Below are 24,136 nucleotides of genomic sequence, written 5' to 3'. Positions count from 1 at the left end.
CCTAAAAATATATATATATATATACACACACACACACACACACACAGATACACTAAACATAGAATTACCATATGAGCCAGCAATTCCGCTTCTGTGTATATATCCAAAAGAAGTGAAAGCTAGGTCTCAAGGAGATATTTATCGACCCATGTTCATACAGCATTATTCACAATGGCTAAAATGTGGCATTCACCCAAGTGTCTACCCACAGATGAATGGATAAGCAAAATGTGGTATATACATACAATGGAGTATTATTTGACCTTAGGAAGGAAATTCTGACATATGCTAAAACACAGATGAACCTTGAGGACATTATGCTAAGTGATTTACGAGGTACTTAGAGTAGTCAAAATAATAGACACAGAAAGTTAAATGGTAGCTGCCAGGGGCTAGGAGGCTTTGGGAGTTATTATTTAATGTGTATAGAGTTAAAGTTTTGCAAAATGAAAAGAGTTCTGGAGATGAATAGTGGTGAAGGGTATACAATATGAATGTACTTAATACCAGTGAAAAATTCACTTAAAAATGGTTAAGATATCTTATTTATATTGTATCGCAATAAAAAAGCTCAGAAGAAAAATATATAAATCCAAAGAAGGGAAATTTTAAACATTGCGGGGAAGCTTTAGTGGAAATAATGGTACTTAAGTTGGACTTGCTGGATGAATAGGATGTATAGAAAGAGGCCAACTAAGAGCTGTAGAACAATGACTTTAAAAAAGTAATGATGGGAGACCTTCTACTTTCATTTAAATCATTTCTCAGAATAAAAACACACCTACATTCAAATTTCAGTTTTCCAGAAATTGTGAACATGGATTACCAAATGTTGATAAACATTTTTAAAGAAGTGATAACTTTAAAAATCTGCTTCCAAAAATTCAATATGGGTAATTTCAACAACAGTAATACATTATTCCCACATATGTTGTCAGTAAAAAAGTAATCTGATCTCAGGTAATGCAAGTGCCTGATTAGAGTATTCCCAATTCCTCTTTCTCATCCCTTCTAACATTCCTGTCATTCATTTCACTCATCCATAAGCTATAATCACTGAACAGATTGTTGCCATTATCAGCAACAATCATGTATACATTTATCAAAACCCACAGAATGTACAACACAAAGAGTGAAGCCTAATATAAACAATGGACTTTAGCTAATAATAATGTATCACTACTGGCTCATCAATTCTAACAAATATACTGCATGAATGCAAGATGTTAGTAATAGGGGAAATGGAGAAGGAGGAGGGTATGGGAATTTTTTACACTTCTTAATTTTTCTGTAAACCTGAAACTACTCAAAAAACGTAAAGTCTATTTTTTTTTTTTTTTTTTTTGAGACAGAGTCTCGCTCTGTCACCCAGGCTGGAGTGCAGTGGCGTGACCTCAGCTCGCTGAAGCCTCCGCCTCCTGAGTTCAAGCCTCCCGAGTAGGCAGGATTACAGGCATGCGCAATCACACCCGGCTAATTTTTGTATTTTTAGTAGACACAGGGTTTCACCACGTTGGCCAAGCTGGTCTTGAACTCCTGACCTCAAGTGATTCGCCTGCCTCAGCCTCCCAAAGTGCTGGCATTACACGCATGAGCCACCACACCCAGCCTTAAGTCTATTTTTTAAAAACTTGAGATCAGGAAGAATTACACACTACTCTAAGGATAAATCTTTCTCTGCAACTTCTTGGCTCAAATATTGATGTAAACTTTTTTTGTAAATTAAGCTGTATCCAGTTATTTCTAAACTAAAAAATAATTATCTGTAACAAACTGGTGTCCCCCAAAAAGAGGGTGGAAAAACAGGTCTATCAACCCAGAATTTCCTCACTTACATGAGCCCAAAATTCTTTTTTTCTCTAACACCTATTAAAAATCTTTGGGAAATAGTATTACTCTAAAGAAACTGTATTCTTCAGAACATACCTAGGAAAATGCTGGTATAACAAAAAAAGAAAAAAAGAAAAACCCCAACAGAGTCAGGAAATTTGGATTTGTTTTTCTAATCTGAGTTATGTCATTAATAAGCTAAATTACCTCCATATTTCATTTCTCCAACTGGTCTAACAGCTTCCTATTGTACTAATTAAAAAGAAAAAAAAAAGAGAGGGTACTCCAGTCTAGTCATAATGCAGTGATACAGTGAGTATGAGGAAAACATCAGTATTCTGGGGAGCACACCTATCATTTACACAAAATTATCTGTTAAATATATTACAAGAAAGAGGGCCGGATGTGGTGGCTCACGCCTATAATCCCAGCACTTTGGGAGGCCCAGGCGGACGCACCACGAGGTCAGGAGATCAAGACCACCCTGGCTAACACAGTGAAACCCCATCTCTACTAAAAATACGAAAAATCAGCCGGACGTGGCAGCGGGCGCCTGTGCCCCAGCTACTCGGGAGGCTGAGGCAGGAGAATGGCTTGAACCCAGGAGGCGGAGCTTGCAGTGAGCAGAGATCGTGCCACTGCACTCCAGCCTGGGCAACAGAGAGACACTCTGTCTCAAAAAATATATCTTACAAGAAAGGGTAAGGTTAAGGTCAATGAAACACATGGGACAAAAATAAACCTTTGGGTATAAGTAGTGACAAAGATCCTTTTCCTTGTCACACATTTACATGTTTATCATACATGTAAATTATATAGAGGTTACTATAATAATCAAATAAAGGCCCAAAATAACTGTCATTTAATGATATACATAATTACAGTCATCCCTCAGTATCTATGGGGGATTAGTTTCAGAACCCTCACATATACCAAAATCTGAGGATGCTCCAAGTATCCCTCACATAAAATGGCGTTGTATTTGTATATAACCTATGCACATATATACCTTAAATCATTTCTCCCATATACCTTAAATCATCTCTAAATTACTTATAATGCCTGAAACAATATAAATGCTATATAAATAATTGCTATATTGTTGTTTATTTGTATTATTCTTTATTGGTTTTTGTTTGTTAGTTTTGGAGATGGAGTCTCACCTTGTTGCCCAGGCTGGAGTGCCGTGATGTAGTCTCAGTTCACTGCAACCTCTGCCCCCCAGGTTCAAGTGATTCTTCTGCCTCAGCCTCCCAAGTAGCTAGGGACTATTATTAGCCACCACACCCGGCTAATTTTTGTATTTTTAGTAGAGATGGGGATTCACCATATTGGCCAGGCTGGTCTCAAGCACCTGACCTCGTGATCTACCCGCCTCAGCCTCTCCAAACGCCAGGATTACAGGCGTGAGCCACCATGCCCAGCTATTGTATTTTTTTAATTGATTTTCTTCTCAAATTATTTTCAATTCATGATTGGTTGAATTCATGAGTACAAAATCCGTACATATGTAACCTATGGATAAAGTGGGCCAGCTATGTTACTGTACATCACACTAAATACTAAGCAGTTCAAAGAAAATGTTTATAATTAGTATTAATTTCTTAGAGATAAATAAACTAGTTCAGGAACAACAAGGTTCAAAAGGCCGTTCTCATATGACTGATGACACCTTCAAGGGGCAGAAGAAGAGTAAAAGGGAGCAATTTCCACTTAAAGAATCAGTTCTGGGCGGGCGCGGAGGCTCACGCCTGTAATCCCAGCACTTTGGGAGGCCGAGGCGGGAAGATTACAAGGTCAGGAGTTCGACATCAGCCTGGCCAATATGGTGAAACTCCGTCTCTACTAAAAATACAAAAACTAGCCAGGCATGATGGTGTGCACCTATAGTACCAGCTACTTGGGAGGCTGAGGCAGAAGAATCGCTTGAACCCAGGAGGCGGAGGTTGCAATAAGCCCAGATCGTACCACTGCACTCTAGCCCGGGCAACAAAGCAAGACTCCATCTCAAAAAAAAAAAAAACAGAATCAGTCCTATCCAGCGCAACAGTGAGACCACATCCTGTGATCGCACCACTGACTCCAGCCTGAGTGACAGAGCAAGACCTGTCTCAAAAAAAAAAAAAAAAAGATGTATTCCTGCTCATGAATCTATCACTATACACCCAGAAAATACAAGCATATCAACTAAAATACTAAAAGCAATTTTTCAAAAGTCATCACTAGAGTACAGTAGATAATAAATATGAAACTCAACTGCTTCCTTTAAATAACCAGATAATACAATTGATGAAATAGCCTCATAAAAACAGAAGCTCTTTCCCTCCCTCCAAAATGTTTTTAGAAATAAATATAACAAAAATATAAGTTTCTTAAAAATAACAAATATGCGTATCAACAAGAAACACAGATATGACAAGATGAAAATCATAAATGCCACTAAAGGGCATCAAACATCAAATAAATGGGAAATCTATCTTCCTAGAAAGAGATATGCTATTGCAAAGTTATCAATTATCTTCTAAATTAGTCTACAAATGCAGACCCTCTCAATCAACATACCACCAAGAATTATTTTTAGAAGTTGACAAAAATGATTCATGTCCACTTGGAAAATTCCTTTAGAAGTAGAGTAACAAAGCAGCACTTCCAGGTATTAAATATACAATGAAGGGGAGGGAGGTCAAAATAGCATAGTATCATAAAAAACACAACAAATAAAAAAAGAAAATCCTGACATAGTATAAATATATTTGGGGATTTACTACGATAAAGGCAGTTTTTTAGAGGTAAAATGATTATATATGAAAACCACAGCTGGGCGCAGCGGCTCACACCTGTAATCCTAGTACTTTGGGAGATTCGAGGTGGAAGGATCACTCAAGCCCAGGAGCTGGAGACCAATCCTGGCAACATAGTAAGACCTCTATTTCTATAAAAAATAGAAAAATTAGCTGGGCGTGGTGGCATATGCCTGTACTCTTAGCTACTCAGGAGGCTGACGTGAAAGGATTGACTGAGGCCAGGAGCTCAAAGCTGCAGTGCAGTGATCATGCCACTGCACTGCATGGGCTGTGACAGAGCGAGACCCTTCTCCAAAAAAGAATAAAAAAGAAAAACACAACTGCGTCAAAATCACTGCACTCATACTGAAATTGAGCAATTACCTCCACAAATAACTTGTCCAATGTAAATAATAAAAATACTGGATTTCTTCCATCCCCCTTTCACAGCTGCCTCAAGAATTACTAAGGAATGAAACATTTCACCTAAATGTACTTTATCACGGAATTAAAACTTGCCCTTTTACAGTTTGGAATTTTATCCCTTTAGAAATACTTCAGAAATTAATTGAACTGCAGAGACTTCTGGCTCAAAATGTTTGAACAAATGTTTACCTTAACTTCCTCACATACATAACATATGGAAACAAAACTAGTTCTCACTGTTAGAGATAAGTTACAAGTATGGAAAGGAAGGGGAATAAAAAAACAAGAGTGAACCTTGTGGTTCATTAGAATTGCATAATAGAAATATGCAGATGCTCCTCGATTTACAATGGATTTACATTTGGACAAACCCATTATTTAAGTCAAAAGTATCATAGGCTGAAAATGCACTTAGTACCCCAATAAAACTCCTGGTAAAGTCAAAGTAGTATAAATCAGGGACCATTGTATATATTTATAGATATACAAATAAAAATAGATGTAAATATGTGTAAGTACATAAAAATATTTCCTAGCTTTACGTATGAAGAGGGCCTGAGAGTAGCAATACCCGAAGAGCAACAATGAACACAAGCCCCCAGATCTTGGCTTCTAAGTACCATTTTCCACTAAAAACAATCAGGAAAAGTAGAAGATATGTTAGAACATCTAATTGTGCTAAAAGAAAAAAAAAAAAAAGCAGTGCTCAAAAAAGGAAGACATATCAAAAACAAAAAAGAAAATAAGCCAGGGGATTCTCATTGGCCAATCAAGAACAATTTGAGCACCAAAATAAATAATAATGGATTGTGTCCCTGTGAAGATAAACCTAGGTACATGCAAATAAGTGAATTCAAAATATGACAAAACAAAATATTTACATAGTTTCAAAGCACCTACCACAAAATATTAATTAATTACAAACAGGGAATGAATACCTTAAAAAGGGCAAGTCTGGCAGCCACAACTTTAATCACATAAAGTGAATACCATAACAGGACAAACTGAAATTGCCTGCCACCTGATAAGATGTAATAAGAAGAATGCAGCATCACTTTTATGATAGCCCTGCCGAAGATCTAATCATAAAAATCTAATCAAAGATCTAATCATGAAAAATATCGCACAAATGAAAATTGAGGGGTATTCTACAGAATAACTAGACCTGTTATCTTCAGATCTTCAAAAGTGCCAAGGCCTTGAAAGAAAAGAGAAAGAAATTATTCCAGATTGAAGGAGAATGAAGAGATGACAACAAAATGTAACACATGATTCTAAATTGGAATAGTTTGCTGTAAAAAACATTATTGGGATAATTAATGAGGTTCAGATGTTAGTAATATATTCATGTTAACTTTCTGATTTTGATAGTAATTATGTCATTATATGCAAGAGGATGTCCTTGTTTGTAAGAAATAAACATTAAAATATTTAGGGGTGACGGGCTGGGTGCGGTGGCTCACACCTGTGATCCCAGCACTTTGGGAGGCTGAGGCAGGGGGATCATGAGGTCAAGAGATCAAGACCATCCCAGCTAACACAGTGAAACCCCGTTTCTACTAAAAATACAAAAACTCAGCCAGGCATGGTGGCAGGCGCCTATAGTCCCAGCTACTCGGGAGGCTGAGGCAGAAGAATGGTGTGAACCTAGGAGGCGGAGCTTGCAGTGAGCCAAGATGGCACCACTGCACTCCAGTCTGGGTGACAGAGTAAGACTCTGTGTCAAAAAAAAAAAAAAAAAAATGTAGGGGTGATGACAGGGCATCGTGTTAGCAACTTAGTCAAATGGTTCAGGTGAAAAAAAAGTTCAAACTTTTCCATATGTTGGTCATTGTTTCAGAAATTAAAATTTAATTTAAAAATATCTATAGCAGTGCTGAAAACCTGGGAAGGGTATACCTACAGATAAGAACAGAAAGGAATTTATAAAGAATACAAAGTAGATTGGGGTCGGGGAAATAACAAAATGCAATATACTTGAGGAACCAGATACCCAAAACAAGAAAGTGGCATCTCCAAAAAAGATGAGTTTTCTTAGCAAGAAGGATTAAGACAAGTATATACTAAGCAGTCAGCCAGAGAGTAAAACCATAGTAGAACACTGTGTAGCTAAAGCCTCTAGTACAGCTCTATGTACGTAGGAGGTGTGACACTTGGACAGCCTGAGTATGAAAAAAGAAGACTGCCTCCTGAGGAACAGTACACACCTGTACCAGAAAGTCAAGCTATCCACATACCTTCAAAGAGAAACTCATTAAATATTTCTCCCTTTCCTCTTCTAAGCAATCACCAAAGCCAGAAGAAGGATTCATTGGGCTGGGAACATACATTTAAATAACCAATACAGTGGAGACTAGGTCATCAAATAAAACTTTGACTACCGGCCGGGCGTGGTGGCTCAAGCCTGTAATCCCAGCACTTTGGGAGGCCGAGACGGGCGGATCATGAGGTCAGGAGATCGAGACCATCCTGGCTAATACGGTGAAACCCCGTCTCTACTAAAAAATACAAAAAAAAACTAGCCGGGCGAAGTGGCGGGTGCCTGTAGTCCCAGCTACTCGGAAGGCTGAGGCAGGAGAATGGCGTGAACCCGAGAGGAGGAGCTTGCAGTGAGCTGAGATCCGGCCACTGCACTCCAGCCTGGGTGACAGAGCAAGACTCCATCTCAAAAAAAAAAAAAAAAAAAAAAAAAAAAAAAAAAAAAAAAAAAAACCTTTGACTAACATGAAAATCTAGTATTGGAAGAAAACACAAAAAGCATGACAGATACACCAAAAGCACAGTAAGATCAAATTTTCTGTACTATTAGTAGAATAAACAAAAGACAATGTTAAAAGAACATCTCAGAGATTAAAGGTTACATGTAGACCAAAAATAAAGCTAAAAAAACAAAACTGGGCCAGGTGCAGTGGTTCATGCCTATAATCCCAGCACTTTGGGAGACCAAGGAGGGAGGACTGCTTGAGACCAGGAGTTTAAGACCAGCCTGAGCAACAAAGCAAGAACCCATCTCCACAATAAAATAAAAACATCAGCTGGACATAGCGGTGCATGCCTGTAGTCTCGGCTGAAGGTGAGGTGACAGGACAGCTTGAGCCCAGGAGTTCAAGGCTGCAGTGAGCTGTGAGTATGCCACTGCACTCCACCCTGGGCAACACAGTGAGATCCTGTCTCAAAAAAATAAAAATAAAAATCAACTTCTATGAATAACAAGAATTCTTAGAAACTCCATTCCAAAAACAAGTAACAAAATAACTGAAAACAAATGAAAATCAAGTAAGTGGGCTAAAAGATCAAGCTTCAACACTCTCCCAGAATCCAATACGAACAGACAAGAAAAAAATTAATTAATGAAAGTTCCATAAATCCCAACTTCCACCTAAGTTCTTGAAGTGCAGTTCGTAGGCCCTGGAAGTCCACAGTCTCTAGAAGTCCCTGAGACACTTTCAAGGAATCTTCCAGGTCAAAACTGTGTTTATAATAATATTGAGATGACATTTTTCCCTTTTCCATTATATTTACATTTTACACTGATGTTGCAAAACCAATGGTGGATAAAACAGCTAACACCTTTACAAGAATAAAGGCAATGCCTTCAAGCTGCACTAGCACCACTACATATTCCCAGGTTTATTTTTTATTTATTTATTTTTTTTTTTTTTTGAGACACAGTCTTGGCTCTGCCGCCAGGCTGGAGTGCAGAGGCGTGATCTCAGCTCACTGCAACCTCTGCCTCCCGAGCTGAAGCAGTCCTCCTGCCCCTGCCTCCTGAGTAGCTGAGATTACAGGCGCCCGCCACCATGCCCAGCTAATTTTTTGTATTTTAGTAGAGACAGGGTTTCACCATGTTGTCCATGGTCTCGATCTCTTAACCTCATAATCTGCCCACCTCCCCCTCCCAATGTGCTGGGATTACAGGCGTAAGCCACCGTGCCCGGCCATTCCCAGGTTTATTTCTAAATGCCACTTATATCTTTAATAAAGATATTTTGTTTCTGTATGCTACTGTATAATGAAATATGTCAACATTTCTTAAATATGTTTAACTCAATGAACCCATATTTTCCAAATGATCAAATGCACACTGTTACAAAATCATGAATGGGTAAAAGATTTATCCAAAGTACAAGATAAACTAATGCATTTTAAGGTAACAACAAGAAATAAAAAATTCACCGACATGGTCTCAGATTCAACACTGCCACAAACCTTTAAAAAAGTTACTGGTTACCAAATTTTGACATAACTACTTGTCAAATTTTGGTCTCAAAGAGTATCTACAATTATCTAAAAAGAGTATGAAAATATTCCTCCCTTAGGCTGGGGAGGCCGAGGCGGGCAGATCACCTGAGGTCAGGAGTTCAAGACCAGTCTGACCAATACGGAGAAACCGCGTCTCTACCAAAAACACAAAATTAGCCGGGTGTGGTGGCCCATGCCTGTAATCCCAGCTACTCAGGAGGCGGAGGCAAGAGAATCGCTTGAACCCGGGAGGTGGAGGCTGCGGTGAGCGGAGATTGCATCACTGCACTCCAGCCTGGGTAACAACAGCAAACTCCCTCACAAAAAAAAAAAAAAAAAAGAAAATCTTCCTCCCTTTTCCAACCAAATACCTGTATAAGACTGGATTTTGTTCATACACTTCAACCAAAAGAACATATTGTAACAGATGGAGTGAAGAAGCAGATTTGAGAATCGAGCTGTTTTCTATTAAGCCAAACATAAGAGACTTGCAAAAATATAAATCATTGCCACTCTTTTTGCTAAATATTTTAGAGAACAATTATATTTTTATTAAAACAATGTTACATTAACGTGCAATAGCTTAGTATTTTCAAATAAATTAATTTTTTTTAATTTCTGTTTTGAGTCAAACCAAAGTTTGAGAACAGCTGCCTTAGGGCTATTACTATTTCTTGTAATTATGCCATATTACAACAGAGTGAACCCTCCTACAGACAAATGAAATGTACAAGGCACTTAGCCTCAAAGTAAGTTGTCCCAGATTACTTTCTAAGTTATTCAGTCGTCTTTCCATTTTTCTATTGCTTCACTGTAACATCACAGGTCATAACTTCACAATGCTGTAAATGTACCTTTCTCACCCCTTCTGGGACACCAAAGAACCAAAAACAGCTCATTATGTACATAAGTAAATGGGCTCTGAATAATAATGGCCCTAAAAGTGAAGTCCCCAGACTCTGTTATACCTGTTTTGATTAAGGAGGTAAGTTTTTACTTTCTAGTTTTTCTACTACATTCAATATGCTTTTAAAGCTATAATAACCTCCAGATAAGTAGAGTCTTATTAAGTGAATTTTTATCTATTCTTCTTTTCTATTGTCTTCCACACTATCACTGAAAACCTGGGAAGGACTTCATTCGATGGTATCTGAAACAAAATTTGAAGTGACAAAAATAGAGTGATAGTAGTACCACTGTGCTTATTTCATGAAATCAAAGAAAGATAATTTCACATTTTTAGGGATTCTGCGACAGAAAAGACATCTAACTTGAAAGGTAGGACAGAGAGGAAAGTACAGAGAAGAAGGAACAGAGAAATAAATCTGTATGTTTTCAGAGGCCAAAAGTATAATAAAACAAGAAGATAGAGAGGATTACAAAGTCTTAATACATAAGAAGAAATAACAACCTGGTATTATCTTAACAGTTAATTTTGAGAACACTAAAGAGAAAATGGAAAACTGAGAAAACAAAGTATAAAACAAAGCAATGACCAGGCAGGGTGGCTCATGCCTGTAATTCCAGCACTTTGGGAGGCCGAGACGGGCGGATCACGAGGTCAGGAGCTCGAGACCATCCTGGCTAACACGGTGAAACTCCGTCTCTACTAAAAATATAAAAAATTAGCTGGGCATGGTGGTGGGCGCCTGTAGTCACAGCTACTCGGGAGGCTGAGGCAGGAGAATGGCGTGAACACGGGGAAGGCGGAGCTTGCAGTGAGCCAAAAACTTACCACTGCACTCCAGCCTGGGCAAAAGAGCAAGAGTATGTCTCAAAAAAACAAAACAAAACAAACAAACGCACGCAATATACTGATGAATATAAAGTTAAAATACTGGCATGTACACTTAGTTGAAATGCAAGGGGGATATTCAGAATTAAATGGGCTGTTAAAATAAGATCCCATAAATTTTTTCTACTGTATGTTTTGAACAGTTTTTTGAGGTGATAAACATAGACTAACACAGTTTGAAAAAGAGGGAAATGGCAAAATATAATTAAGAACGACCAGTTGAACACAGAAAAAATAGGCTAGGTAAATGAAGCTAACTATAAATATAGGAAGCTAAGGAATCAGAAGAGAAAGCTGAATAGTAGCTAGGTTTCTTTTTTACAATTAGGAAACCTAAGAAGAGGCAGCTAAAAGGTGAATCTGAAAAATGGGAGTTATCCATAAACCGGGCTCAGTGGCTCACGCCTCTAATCCCAGCACTTCAGGAGGCCGAGGTGGGCGGATCACCTGAGGTCGGGAGTTTGAGACCAGCCTGGCCAACATGACAAAACATGTCTCTACTAAAAATACAAAAATTAGCTAGGCGCAATGGCGCGCACCTGTAATACCAGCTACTCGAGAGGCAGAGGCAGGAGAATCCCTGGAACCTGGGAGGTGGAGGTTGTGGAGAGTCAAGATTGTGCCACTGCACTCCAGCCTGGGCGGCAGAGCGAGACTCTCGAAGAAAAAAAAAAAAAAGGAAAGGAAAAGACAAAGACATCTTTAGACGTTTACAATAGAGATGTATTCCCAGAAAAAGAAAACGCAAGCAAGCATGTAACAGATTCGAGAAATGAATGAGCAAGGCAAAGTGTCAAAATGCAGGCAGCCAAGTAGGGTTTATAAGGAGAATCTGGATAAGCAGCAATTACGAAAAAAAAAAAAAAAAAAAAGAAATTGCTACCCAGCATCACTAAAATTCTGCATAATCCCAAATACTCTGTAAGTACTGCCATAATCTATTTCCAAAACAAAAGCAGCTTAAAGTCTAAATCATATTATCCATAAGCAATTATTTCAAATAAGTAATTTTGAAATACATACCTATTTTCTGAAACTTTTAAGCATATTTCTTAGAGGGTACTATTTACTACTAATAGTTCAATACCAACAATGTCTAAAATAATCAATTTTAGAGATTTACCAACGATATATGTGAAATGTATCCATAGTTATCACTTCATTAAGAGCATACAACAAAAATTTGGTTTCCATGTTTGTACCTCTATAAGTTTTTTATACATAAAGTTTACAAGAGTTTGATCTCAAATGGCAAGGAGACTTCACAACAGTACTACTTGAATCAGTCGAAGTCCTGAAAATTCATGATTACCTTTAATAAACAGAGCCTTTAAGTGTGCATTTTGTGCAACATACACTTTGGAAGTACTATTTGCCAATTTAATCTTAGAAAATCCACACCATACTAAAGAATATCCAAATTTTGAAGCCATTTAAAAATATTTTAACTGATGACTGTTCTTTTAACCTCTTTTCAAACCTTTGTCACAGTTTAAACAAGGCTTCGAAAATACTTACAGTTTGACAGTAGTATAAAACCTAAAATTTAAGTTAATTCAGTGATAAACTAACAGAATTCCAAGAAAACTACAAGTACTTTATGCCTTGTTGAGGAGAAAAAAAGAAACACAAAGGTCAACACCGCACTTTATAAAATGTGTTGTCTGCATCGAAAAAAAAATCAAGGACTAAATCTAAAATTAGAGGTTTAAAGTCATTTTCAAGTGCTACAATACTGTTTTTATACAAAATTTACTAATAAATAACCATCTTCATAAAGCGATAATTCTCTATAAAGGACTTGCTCTATTAAGGTTTTGTTGCTTTTAAAGCCAAGTATAAGCCATATAAGGAAACTGAAGTTCAATGCCATTTATTTTGTTCAGTTCTTTCAGACGCCCAAGAATAAACTCTTTTGCAGCCTAATGATACGTTCCAAAATCATAAAGTATACGAGTTATGCACTTCAAATTCTTTGATAAAGCTAGTTTGACTTAACAGGAATTACTCGATGGTTCATAAATCTTAACAACAATGAAAAAAATAATCTCCTGAGACCATGCCCTGGGGAGGAAAAAAAAAAATCAAAACTACTGTAATTAATAAAAGACTGCCTTTGGAGATGTACTTAATGAAGCTGAAGTAGCAAAGAACAAATTGTGAAATAATTTGATCCTGATCTTTAAAACCTATTTTTTCTCTTTGAACTAAAGAAAATCAACTCTCTCTTCGGGTTTCCGGTCATTACGTGAGACAGTACAGGCGATCTAAACATCAATATATATTCAGGATATACCTACCAACAGGTTACCAAATTTATTCAATATATATTCAGAACTACAGTATTGTATTTCACCTCCCTGCACCAAAAAGCTAAACAGAAAAAGACTAAAACACCACTGAAAAAAGCTTTGGGTTTGCTGCTATCAAAACTAGTCCCCATTGGTTCAGAAGTGTTCACAGCTCTGACTGGTGGAATGTCTGCCATGCTTCATGAATCCTGCCCCCACAGATGTAGGCAGAACCTATCACTATTTATGCAGAACCGACCAAAAACATTTGGGCCAACACAAAAATGTAAATACCATACTACTCAAAAAGCACAGCTTTTTATCACAATCACTGTGATTCCCTTGAAAATCGTTTCAAGCGTTTTACTTCCCTTCCCATATAGTCTGTTCTGAACTGCACAGAAGTCCTATCAAACGTCTTACAGGTTGTTGTTATTGTTGTTTAATTATGTCTCTCTCTTTATTATTAGTCCTTACTCCTTTTTTCTTCGTAATGGATCAGTTACAAGAAAAGTCTAGTCGATACTTGCTTTCAATTAATTAAATAAGTTATACAGCGCTAAACGTCTGAAAAAAAACAATTACACACAACTAAAGAAATATATTACCCTGAAAAACAACTAAGAATGGCAAGACTTTTTGGTTTCTAAAATCTAACTAAATATACTGATCAGAGTTGGAAATAAAACAATAAAAACCTCTATATACGATTAACGCAAGCGCCAATATAATCGGTAGGAGTATAAACAAACGCGGCAGCCATCTCAATAACAGCAAATCACTCGCTGCAGCGACCAAACTTTCTTCTCAAACAGAAGGTGCCAGGCTGAGCAACTTAATATACACTCTATACGTTCCAGAAAGCCAAAACTTCTGGCCCCTGTGAACAAAGGCACTCCTTCTTCGGATTGCTGAAAACTTTTTGTCCCACCGCATTCTTACAACCTCTTCCAAAAAATCCAAAGTCCAGATGGTGGGGCGGGGAGGGGGGAGAGGGGAGACAGGAGGGTTGCAGTTCGATTATTTAGCCTCTCAATTATTATCCGCTTCGATATGAAAAGAGGAGGATTTAGGGTAACTTGGAGAAAAACACTAAAAGATCATCTCTTTTCCAAGTCACAAAGTCCCATGAACTTTGTGACTCAGAGACACTTTTCGTGAAAATTACCTTTCGGCGGGACAGCGTCTCAGGGCAGCTTTTTCAAGGCTTCGCTTGACATGATTTCCTTGCCTTCATTAGTCACTTTGGATCCAGCTGAATTTCTCTCTCGGGTGAGAGCGGATGTGGACTGGCCTCCCGCAGAAGAGTAGGTGGCTTTGGTGGGGGTTGGGGTGCGGGCTGGCTTCCTGGTCTCTAGTTTTGCAGGAGTTTCCCAGCCCCAACTAGGATCTCCGCCGAAAAAAAAAAAAAACTTTTCACTCGTGACACTGCCCGGAATTGCAGTGCGAAACTCACTTCCTGCCTTGGCGAGAAGCACAATCCAGCTCCGTCCAGGGGAACCCGGAAAACCAGCTCAACGCGCACCGGGGAGGGGGAGGGGAAGGGACAGCCGCCGGGAGCCTCGGGCTCCGGGCCACCGGCGCGCCCCGCACACCGGACGGCAACGGCACCCGGCCGGCGGGGGCGAGGACGCTGCCCGGGCGCTCGGCGAGCCTCGGCTGCGCTAGGCCGCCACCGCTTCCTCTCTGCCGCCCCCAGAGCCGGGCGGCAGGGTTATTGTCTCGATAGAGCTTGCCGCGCCCTTCGTCCGCGACGCCGCTGCCGCCGCCACCCGGAGCCGGAGCGGAGGAGTCGGGCAGGCTCAATGGCGGCCCCCTGCCCGGGCCGTCCGTCGGGCCGTCCGTCCTTCCGTCCGTCCCTCCCCGCTTTCCCTACTCGCCCTCGAACCCTCTTCTCCCTCTCCCGTTTTCCCGCCGCCGTCCCTCCGCTGCCCTGCTCGTTCTCCTTCCCCAGCGGCGGTGGCTCTCCGAGACGCGCAGGGGGCGGGAGCAGGCGGCAGCTCTGTCTCCTCACGAGCTTGCGGGGCCGCGGCAGGGGCCGAGGCTGCGTCCCGCGCCGCCGCGCCACATTCACTCGGGCGAGAGACCGCGAGGGGAGGGAGGATGGAGGGAGCGGAGAGAAAGGAGGAGGAATGGGGCAGGGGCGGAGGGGAGTTACTGCCTCACAAGCCGCGGCGGCAACAGCGCCACCGCCCCGGCCGCGACGGGTGAAGAGGCTGCGCGCCGCGGCTCCGCGGCGGGGGCGGGGGCGGGGCGGTCTCCCGCCGGCTTCGCCCCAACCGCCAACAGCCGGGCAGGAGGCCGGCGCGGGCCAGTCAGCGCGCGGGGGCGGTGCGGGCAGACGTCGGCGGCGGGGGGCGGGGGGCCGGGGGCTGTGGGAGGGGCAGCCGGCGGCCGTGGGTTCCCGTGAAAGGCGAGCCGTGAGGCCCACTCTGGCCCAGGCTACCCGAGGCCTGTCTCCCGCCCGCTCCCCGACCCCGCACTCCCCCACTTCTGAGCCCCCCAAGGTGGGGAACGCTGGCGACGCCGACCCTGCTGTCTGCTAGCGGCCCCGCGCCCAGCCAGGGAGATAGCCCACAGGCCTCCGCCGCCCCGGCCGATGGAGTTTCTTTGTACGACAGTAATCGGTGCACAGGGGTTGTTGGAGTCCAGCCCTGATTTGAAGGCAGCAGGTATCTCTTGCAGCTGCAGCACTCCACCTTCCTCTAATGGCACGCTCAGGTCGCAGGAAACCACAGCGGCAGCGCGGCGCAGCTTCCCACGCCCGCCCTTCGAGCTTGTTCCCCAACGGCGCAGCTCAGCCTCCTCCAAGTCCCAGCCTGACACCGGCGGGGAGACAAAGCTGGCGCTGGGAGGGGAAAAAGGGCCCGCGAAATGGCCTCAAGATCGTGCCTTTGTTAGAGGAAACATGGGTACGCTCCGATGCGACGCAGGCTTCCAACCCCAGCGGTTCGGTGGTGGTGCAGTCGTTGAATTGCGCTGGCCCTAATAATTCAGCCTGGCAGGGTTTGCGTTTATTGCGGAGAGAGACTCTTAAGCATTCTGTCAACACATATGGCAAATAGAAAGCCTCAACCATAACATTGTACAGTTTTTGCAGTTCTTGCTTTAAATATGTTCACAGAAAAGACGGCCTTGTTTTACCCAGAGAAGGAGCGTATTGCGGAGCAAACCATTCGCCACCCCCATTCTCTGCTGTACTTAACTGTGTACAGTGATGATAATTAGCCTGTGGGTCCCTGAAGTCCCTGGTTCAGTTCTTCCGTCTGTATTCCAGAGATAATTATTTATTACCAAGTTTGAATAAAGAGCCATATCCCCTACAGACCTTTTTTTTTTTTTTTTTTTTTTTTGGCTTGCCAATGGAAAAAGTTCGTAAATTCCACCAAGTAATTATTTATCAAAATGAGTTGACATTAGTTACAAACACTTGAAATAACGCCGAAGATATTCAAGTTATTTTATTCAGATTGGGAGCATTTTTAACTACTTGAAGAACTGCTGGAATTAATACAGGTATTAGGTTATTTAGCATAGAGCAGAAGTTGAAGATTTACAGGTAGTACTGAAGTGTTCAGATATATTCAGTGCTGAATTAGAGGTAAGAGTATTCGCTGGAAGCTAGGAAATGACAGCAGCTATGCCAGTGTTACCAAGCTGGATATCTATTTTATGTGAAAATGAATCTTAACCATTGCATAAAAAGCTAAAGTTAACATATTGTACAAGCTATTTGTAATCATCGCTAGGAAGATTTCTTGCTCCATTTTCAAAAACCGCTTTGTGTCTGATCAGAACTCAGTGGCATAGCTCTGAACTGAAAGGGTCACTCTCCTAAGGCATCCCAGGATGGAATATCTCCTATACTAGTGGAAAACCAGCTAGATTCTGGGATTCCAGTGTTGCCTCTAATTTCAGGTTGATTCAAGACCCCTTTAAATGTGATGCCATAGATTCGAGTAAACCTAACCCTCCTCTGAAAACTTAAACAACTGATCAGGCCACTGCTTTAGGCTAAGACTTGCCCTGGTCCTAACGTTTTTAAAATTTAAACTCATACTCAGGACCAAGCTGGCAGACTACCATCCACGCTAGAAAAGTACCTATAACTAAAAACCCTCCAACTCACCTGAAATTCTGCCATTAGAGTTTTATCCCTTTAAGCAGTTTTTTTCTCTAGCACAAAACCATAATCCTGGGAAAAGTAATATTTTAAGCCTTGTTAGTCATTTACACCTAATTCATCAGATTTTTTCCCTAAAACAGCTTTTGCTGGAAGGGAAAAATAGAGATAACATGTGCTGAGGCTGAGTTGGTAGGAGAGGGAAATGTAGTCTCATTCCTTGGAGCGATATATAGAGAATAGAGGATTACTGATGGCTAAATAAGTCCTGCTTACTCATACTGTGAGAATGAGCCCCCTAATACACTGGCCTTAAGAAGATGGAATCTGGCTGGTTGCAGTGGCTCACACCTGTAATCCCAGCACTTTGGAGGCTGAGGCGGGAGGATTGCTTGAGCCGGGAGGTTCAAGATCAGCCTGGACAACATGGCGAGACCTTGTCTCTACAAAAAAAAAAAAAAAAAGAGGATGGAATCCAGGATACATTTGTCGATATGGTTGACCTTTGAATAATATGGAATTTAGGGGCACCGGCCAACTATGTGAGCATATAACATTTGACTCTTCCAAAACTGAACAACTGCTAATAAGCCCACTACTGACCAGAAGCCTAACTATAACATAAAACAGTTGATAAACACATTTCTTGTATCTTATATGTATTATTTACTGTCTTCTTACTGTAAGTAGAGAAATAAATGTTATTAAGAAAATCATAAGGAAGAGAAACTACATTCACAGTAATGTCAATACCATAAGTTTACATTGTCTCTTTACAAGATGAATTGTCTGAAATAGCAGACCTCAGTCTATGGTACATATCAAGCAGTTCAACTTTTTCTTGTACTGTCATGACTTTGCTTCATGGGAACACTTCCAGCATCACCAGTGGCACTTCGTATGGAAGCCATAGTGTTATTAAAGTTTTGCAGTATTGCACTAAACATGATGGAAAATATGTGAGAACCATGAGAGATAACTTTTTACTGCAATATGCAATTTACTGGAGAGATGAACTGCTCACTCAGAGATGATTAGCATTACACAGCTTAAAGCAAATACTGGCAACACTTAAGTTTGCTACAATAGCACCAAGAGGTGGCTACGAAATTATTATAGCAGTACAGTTTGTATGACAGTTAATTTTATGCAGTTATGATTTAATACTGTATCTTTACATTTGTTTACATTTCTCCCCGCTACAAATAGCACCATGTTTGGTCTGTAAGTGTGTGCCTACATTTTGATAAATTTTAACTTTTTATGATAGGTTTGTTTATATTTTATGGTAGTAAATGATAAAAATAGACTAGTGTCTACATATATTTATGCATTCGTGACATACATAACTTTAAAAAAATTCAGTGTTTCTAGGCTACACAGTTTGCAAGTTTTTCAAATTGTTGCAAATCTTCAAAAAAAAGTCCAATGTATTTATTTTAAAAATTTGCGTTGAACCATGCAGTCAACCCTGTGAGGTCAAAGGTCAACTGTAGTAATTTATTTTGTCAAATATTTCTTTGATAATCTATACAGTATTTTCTCTGGAATTTTGCATCTGTGCGCATATGGAAGGGTGAAATGGCAGGTATATAATCAGAGTATTCAGCAATCACAAACAACAATTCATCTTTGTTATTAATCACTGAGTACTTTTGTTTCATATAAGCAGCACACACAGAGTCAAATCTTCCATTTATTCTAGAAGGTACTCTCATTCCACGCTTTACAGATTAGTTTCCTTTGAAAATCCTCCCGCAGGACGTTACACTAAGATGGACTTAACTTTTCAGTTATGATTAAAGAAAAAATAAAACCCCACCTTAAACAAGGCTGCCTGTGATTCTGCAACAATTAACTGAATTCCAAGACCACCTTAGAGAGTAAGTTAACTAATGTTTATTGATAGTATAGCTTCAAGTTCCCTGTTGTGATTCTCTGAATGATTCTCTGTGAAAGGCAGAAAATCTTTTCTTTGGGATTCCCCTTCCCAATGGCTGGGCTCAGAAAAGGAATTACTGTCTGCTAGAGATAAGCCATTTCAACTGAAGGAAAGCCTTAAGGCCTTAAGCATTCCAGGGAATGTACATAGCATTCATAGGGGGAAAAAGCTGCTTTAAGAGAGAGCCCATCCACTGTTTTAAAAAGGATACCCCATCACTTCCCCATACCAGCCAAGCACCTGCATAAGAGCATTGAGGAGACAAAAATAGAGGACAAGGACAAATTTGGGATGATAATTCTTCTTTTCTCCTTTACCAGACCCCTAGTAAAGAACTGGTTACCTTAAACAGTTTTTAGTAGAGTAGTGTTTGAGAAAAGTGAATCTTCAGGCTAGAATAGGGTTAGATTTTAATGAAGTCTAGAAGCATTGGATCAGTTACGTCAAAATGCACTATAACGTGTATTTTTGATAGGCATTTGACTTCTCCCTTTTTACTTCCACCTTAGTGTCTTGATAGAGAGGCCAGGAGGTTAGGGTGGCAAGTCTGCAGGAAAGAAGTTCTTTGGCTCAAAAGAGGCTGTACATGCAAGAACCAATATTATGGATTCTGTAATACTTTGAGAATGGAATCACCTCTCCCATAACGTGTTTCGACATTTCAAGCATATTTTTTAAAAATATTTTATGCATTGCATGGAAAGTCTGCCTTTATTTGTGAAAAGCTTTTGGAAAACTTTTGATGTTTTTTTCCCTCTTGTATATACTTAATAATCTTTTTTTCTATGCTATATATTTTGTAAATTATCAAAGTTGAATTTCTTTCAGATGTATTATGAAGTTTTTTAATGTGGGGAGAGAAATAAATAATGCATTGTGATGATTTGGGTGGCTTCTGAAACAAGACTGCTTGAATTAGAAACTTGGCTACTTGAGTGACCTTGGGCAAGTTCCTGAATATCTATAAACATAAACTTGAGCTTGCTCTTCTCTAGAAAGGGGATTATAATGCTACCTTACAGATTATTAGGAAAACTAAATGGGACAATGCTCATAAAGTATTTAACGCAGTATCACAGTGTTTGGCAGACTCAAAAGTATTAGCTATCACTAGTACTACACTGTTTTTTTAGAGACAAAGGTTTCACTATGTTGCCCCAAGCTGAACTGCAGTGGCTCTTCACAGGCACAGTCATAGCACACTGTGGCTTAGAACCCCTGGGCTCCAGCGGTTGTCCCACCTCAGCTTCCTGAGTTACTGAGACTAGTAACTACTGGGCCAATCCTGGCCTAGTAATGTACTTTTAAAGGCACCAATAATATGTACTATGCTTCCATTATTTCTAAGGTGACCATATAGTCTGTCATCCAAACTAAGACACTTTGAGAGTGAACGAAGACATTATTAATAATTACACAGGGGTGGGGCTTAGTGACTCATGCCTATAATCCCAGCTCTTTTGGAGGCCAAGGTGAGCAGATCGCTTGAATCCAGGAGTTCGAGACCAGCCTGCGCAACATAGTGAAACCCCATATCTTCAGAAAATACAAAAATTAGCTGGATACAGGGTGGGTGCCTATAGTCCCAGCTACTTGGTAGGCTGAGGTGGGAGGATTTGAGCCCAGAAGTCAGAGGTTGCAATGAACTGAGATTGTGCCACTGTACTCCAGTCTGGGTGACAGAGTGAGATCCTATCTCAAAATAATAATAACAATAAAAAATAATTACACAGGCACAACAAATGTAAAACCAAGACTGTCCTGGATCAACTGAGGCAAATGATCAAACTAATAATTTTCAACTTTGTGCCTTCTTCTGATTTACTTCTCCTCTCCAGTCCTCCCTAGTATGAATCATAATCTATTTCTATCATATTACAATATGCATACGTCTTTCCAAATCAGAGCAGTATTAAATCAACAAAAGAAGTTTATTTAGACTTCTACTTAAGCTTCTGTTAGACTGCTTATCACCCTTCAACACAGGTTTCCACTTAATATTATCTTTCTTTGGGTAATGAAATTGCTCTTTTCCTGACTTATTCCCACATTTAATAAATTTAAATTTTTCTATAGTATTTTATTTTAGAAAACTGTTTAGCATCAAAAATGCCATGAAAATAACCAGTAAATTGGTATTGAATATAATTCGAGGTGTAGTAAGATGCTTAACTGCCGTGTTCAAAAATGCCAACTATGTTACATAAAAACTGTATTTACTAGTTAAGCATCACATCATTCCTATTTTAAAGTCAGAGTAGGCCAGGCGCGGGTGGCTCACACCTGTAATCCCAGCATTAGGGAGGCTGAGGCGGCTGGATCACGGGGTCAAGAGATCGAGGCCATCCTGTCCAATATGGTGAAACCCCGTCTCTACTAAAAATACATAAATTAGCTGGGTGTGGTGGCACGCGCCTGTAGTCCCAGTTACTTGGGAGACTGAGGCAGGAGAATCTCTTGAACCCGGGAGGCGGAGGTTGCAGTGAGCCGAGATCACGCCACTGCACTCCAGCCTGGTGACAGAGCGAGACTTTGTCTGAAATAAATAAATAAATAGTAAGAGTAAATTCTCTCTGTATTGTCGAAAACTACTGTATCATAAGCAGACTATTCGACAAATCTCACCTACATCTGATTTAATCAGTATTGGAAAATGGTATTTTTCCATTGAATTTTCTAAAATAATTCTGAATATACTTTGGCACACATACTTTATTCCCTTGGGATGAAATTTATTTTTCTTGGAAGTGACTATAAATGCTGTCAATTTCCTTCAAAAATGCTGATCTAAATTATAACATATTTTTAAATATTTCCTCTCCCTTCTGTTTTTCTCTAGCTTCAGATCTATTATTTTAGTTTTCTTAGCATTTTTCCCAGGCTAGAGTGTAGTGTCATGATCATAGCTCACTGTAGTCTCACACTCCTGGGCTCAAGTGATTCTCCCACCTTAGCCTCCCAAAGTGCTGGGATTACAGGTGTGAGCCACCATGCCTGGCTCTCGTTTCCTTAGTTTTTAATTACTTTCAATCCTCTTGTTCTTTTAGTTTTACTCTAAGATGAATGGTTCTCTAAGATGGATGGTTTTTCAATTCTAATTTACTTTCAATTCTTTTGTTCTTCTAGTTTTTCTCTAAGATGGATGGTTCTTTCTACCTCTTGAAATTCCCTCTGAGGCTTTTTGTTTTCTTATACAAAACTGTATATAGTATATCTGTCGTATTTCCTGGTATGTAGCATACCAAGCTATTAATAGAAATACTTTTTATTCTTGATATTTTATTTCATTTACCTATATCTGACCACTCTACCTTGTAGATAACTGATATTTCTATTTGTCTTCTGTAGTAATTAAACCTAACCAATACATTTTTTCTCATCAATATTACCATCTTTAAGAAAAGCATGGGTGGCTGGGCGCGATGGCTCATGCCTGTAATCCTAGCACTTTGGAAGGCCAAAGGCGGGTGAATCACCTCGAGGTTGGGAGTTCAAGACCAGCCTGACCAACATGGAGAAACCCTATCTCCACTAAAAATACAAAATTAGCTGGGAGTGGTGGCGGACACCTGTAATCCCAGCTACTCAGGAGGCTGAGGCAGGAGAATTGCTTGAACCCGGGAGGCGGAGGTTGTGGTGAGCCGAGATTGCACCACTGTACTCCAGTCTGAGCAACAAGATTGAAATTCTGTCTCAAAAAAAGGAAGGAATGAAGGAAGGAAAGAAGGAAGGAAGGAGGGAGGGAGGGAGGGAGGGGAGAAGGAAAGAAAGAGAGAAAAGTATGGGCACTGACATTAGCATTTACTGGCTGGTGACTTTGGATAAATCATTTAATCTCTTTGTGTAATGCTTCATGATTTATAAAATAGAATAAGTCCTCTAATCTTTATCATAGGATTATTGTGGGCACCAAACGAGATGATGAACATGAAAGCACACTATCAACACTACACAAATAAAAGCTATCCTTTTTTTCTTGTATCAAGAGGACTACAATTCATTATCATCAATAAAATATAATAAGCCATATTAAATGTCCATTGGCTTAGTTGCTCCATAATATACATGTTTTAGATTACATATTAAATGCAGTATCTATTCTCTATAAAGCCTATGCTATAACCAGTAAGAGAAAACAAGCATAAACTCACCAAATTTTATACAAAAATTTATTATTAATCCAGATGCCAAAAATTCAGAAATTTTGATAATTCTGACACTAGCTAGATTTTACACTATGAAAATGTCAGTAGGCAAATGAGAAATGTTCGTTTCAGGGAGAATGATTGGCCTACTTAAAGAAAATAAGCTTTTAAAACTCTAGAATCTGAGAATGTTCAGTAGTGGATGAATAAGCAGGAAGAAACCTCAGAGGTCATCTTGTTTCTACTTCAAGTGCATTTTATAGCTGAGCGAACACAGGTTTGAAGACTTGCCCAAAGTCACTCTACTGGTTAGTGGCAAAACCATAATTAGAACTCCGTTCTCTCTCACCTCAGTACATGTTCAACCATGCCACATTGTTACCACATAGCAATCCAAACACGGAGCAACCCAGAAGCCACCAAAGAAAAAGTTTGACAGAACTATGTTTAAAACTTCTGTTGGCAAAAGACACCAAACAAAGTTAAAACATTAGAAACAATGTAAGAAACAATTTAATATCCATATATACAAAGAGCTCTTGTAAGTCTGGAAGAAAAT

At 39.9% G+C, this 24,136-nt stretch overlaps 1 protein-coding gene across 5 annotated transcripts in view; it reads right to left on the bottom strand.

Annotated features, from left to right (window-relative positions):
* Positions 1 to 23,927, bottom strand: part of ERBIN (erbb2 interacting protein) — a 160,068-nt gene extending 136,141 nt beyond the window's left edge. For 4 of the 5 annotated variants that reach the window (XM_025387461.1, XM_025387464.1, XM_025387465.1 and 1 more), the window contains exon 1: positions 14,536 to 14,778. The gene's annotated coding sequence lies outside the window, so the exon portion shown is untranslated. Of the gene's footprint in view, positions 1 to 14,535; positions 14,780 to 23,899 lie in introns of those variants that run through there. The other variant, XM_025387460.1, reaches the window with a different exon arrangement.
* Positions 23,928 to 24,136: the final 209 nt, after the last annotated feature.

The sequence above is a fragment of the Theropithecus gelada genome, chromosome 6 (genome assembly GCF_003255815.1).
Source record: "Theropithecus gelada isolate Dixy chromosome 6, Tgel_1.0, whole genome shotgun sequence".
NCBI classification, from domain to species: domain Eukaryota; kingdom Metazoa; phylum Chordata; class Mammalia; order Primates; family Cercopithecidae; genus Theropithecus; species Theropithecus gelada.
Note: the sequence above shows the minus strand (reverse complement) of the source record. Positions and strands in the feature narration are given on the sequence as shown.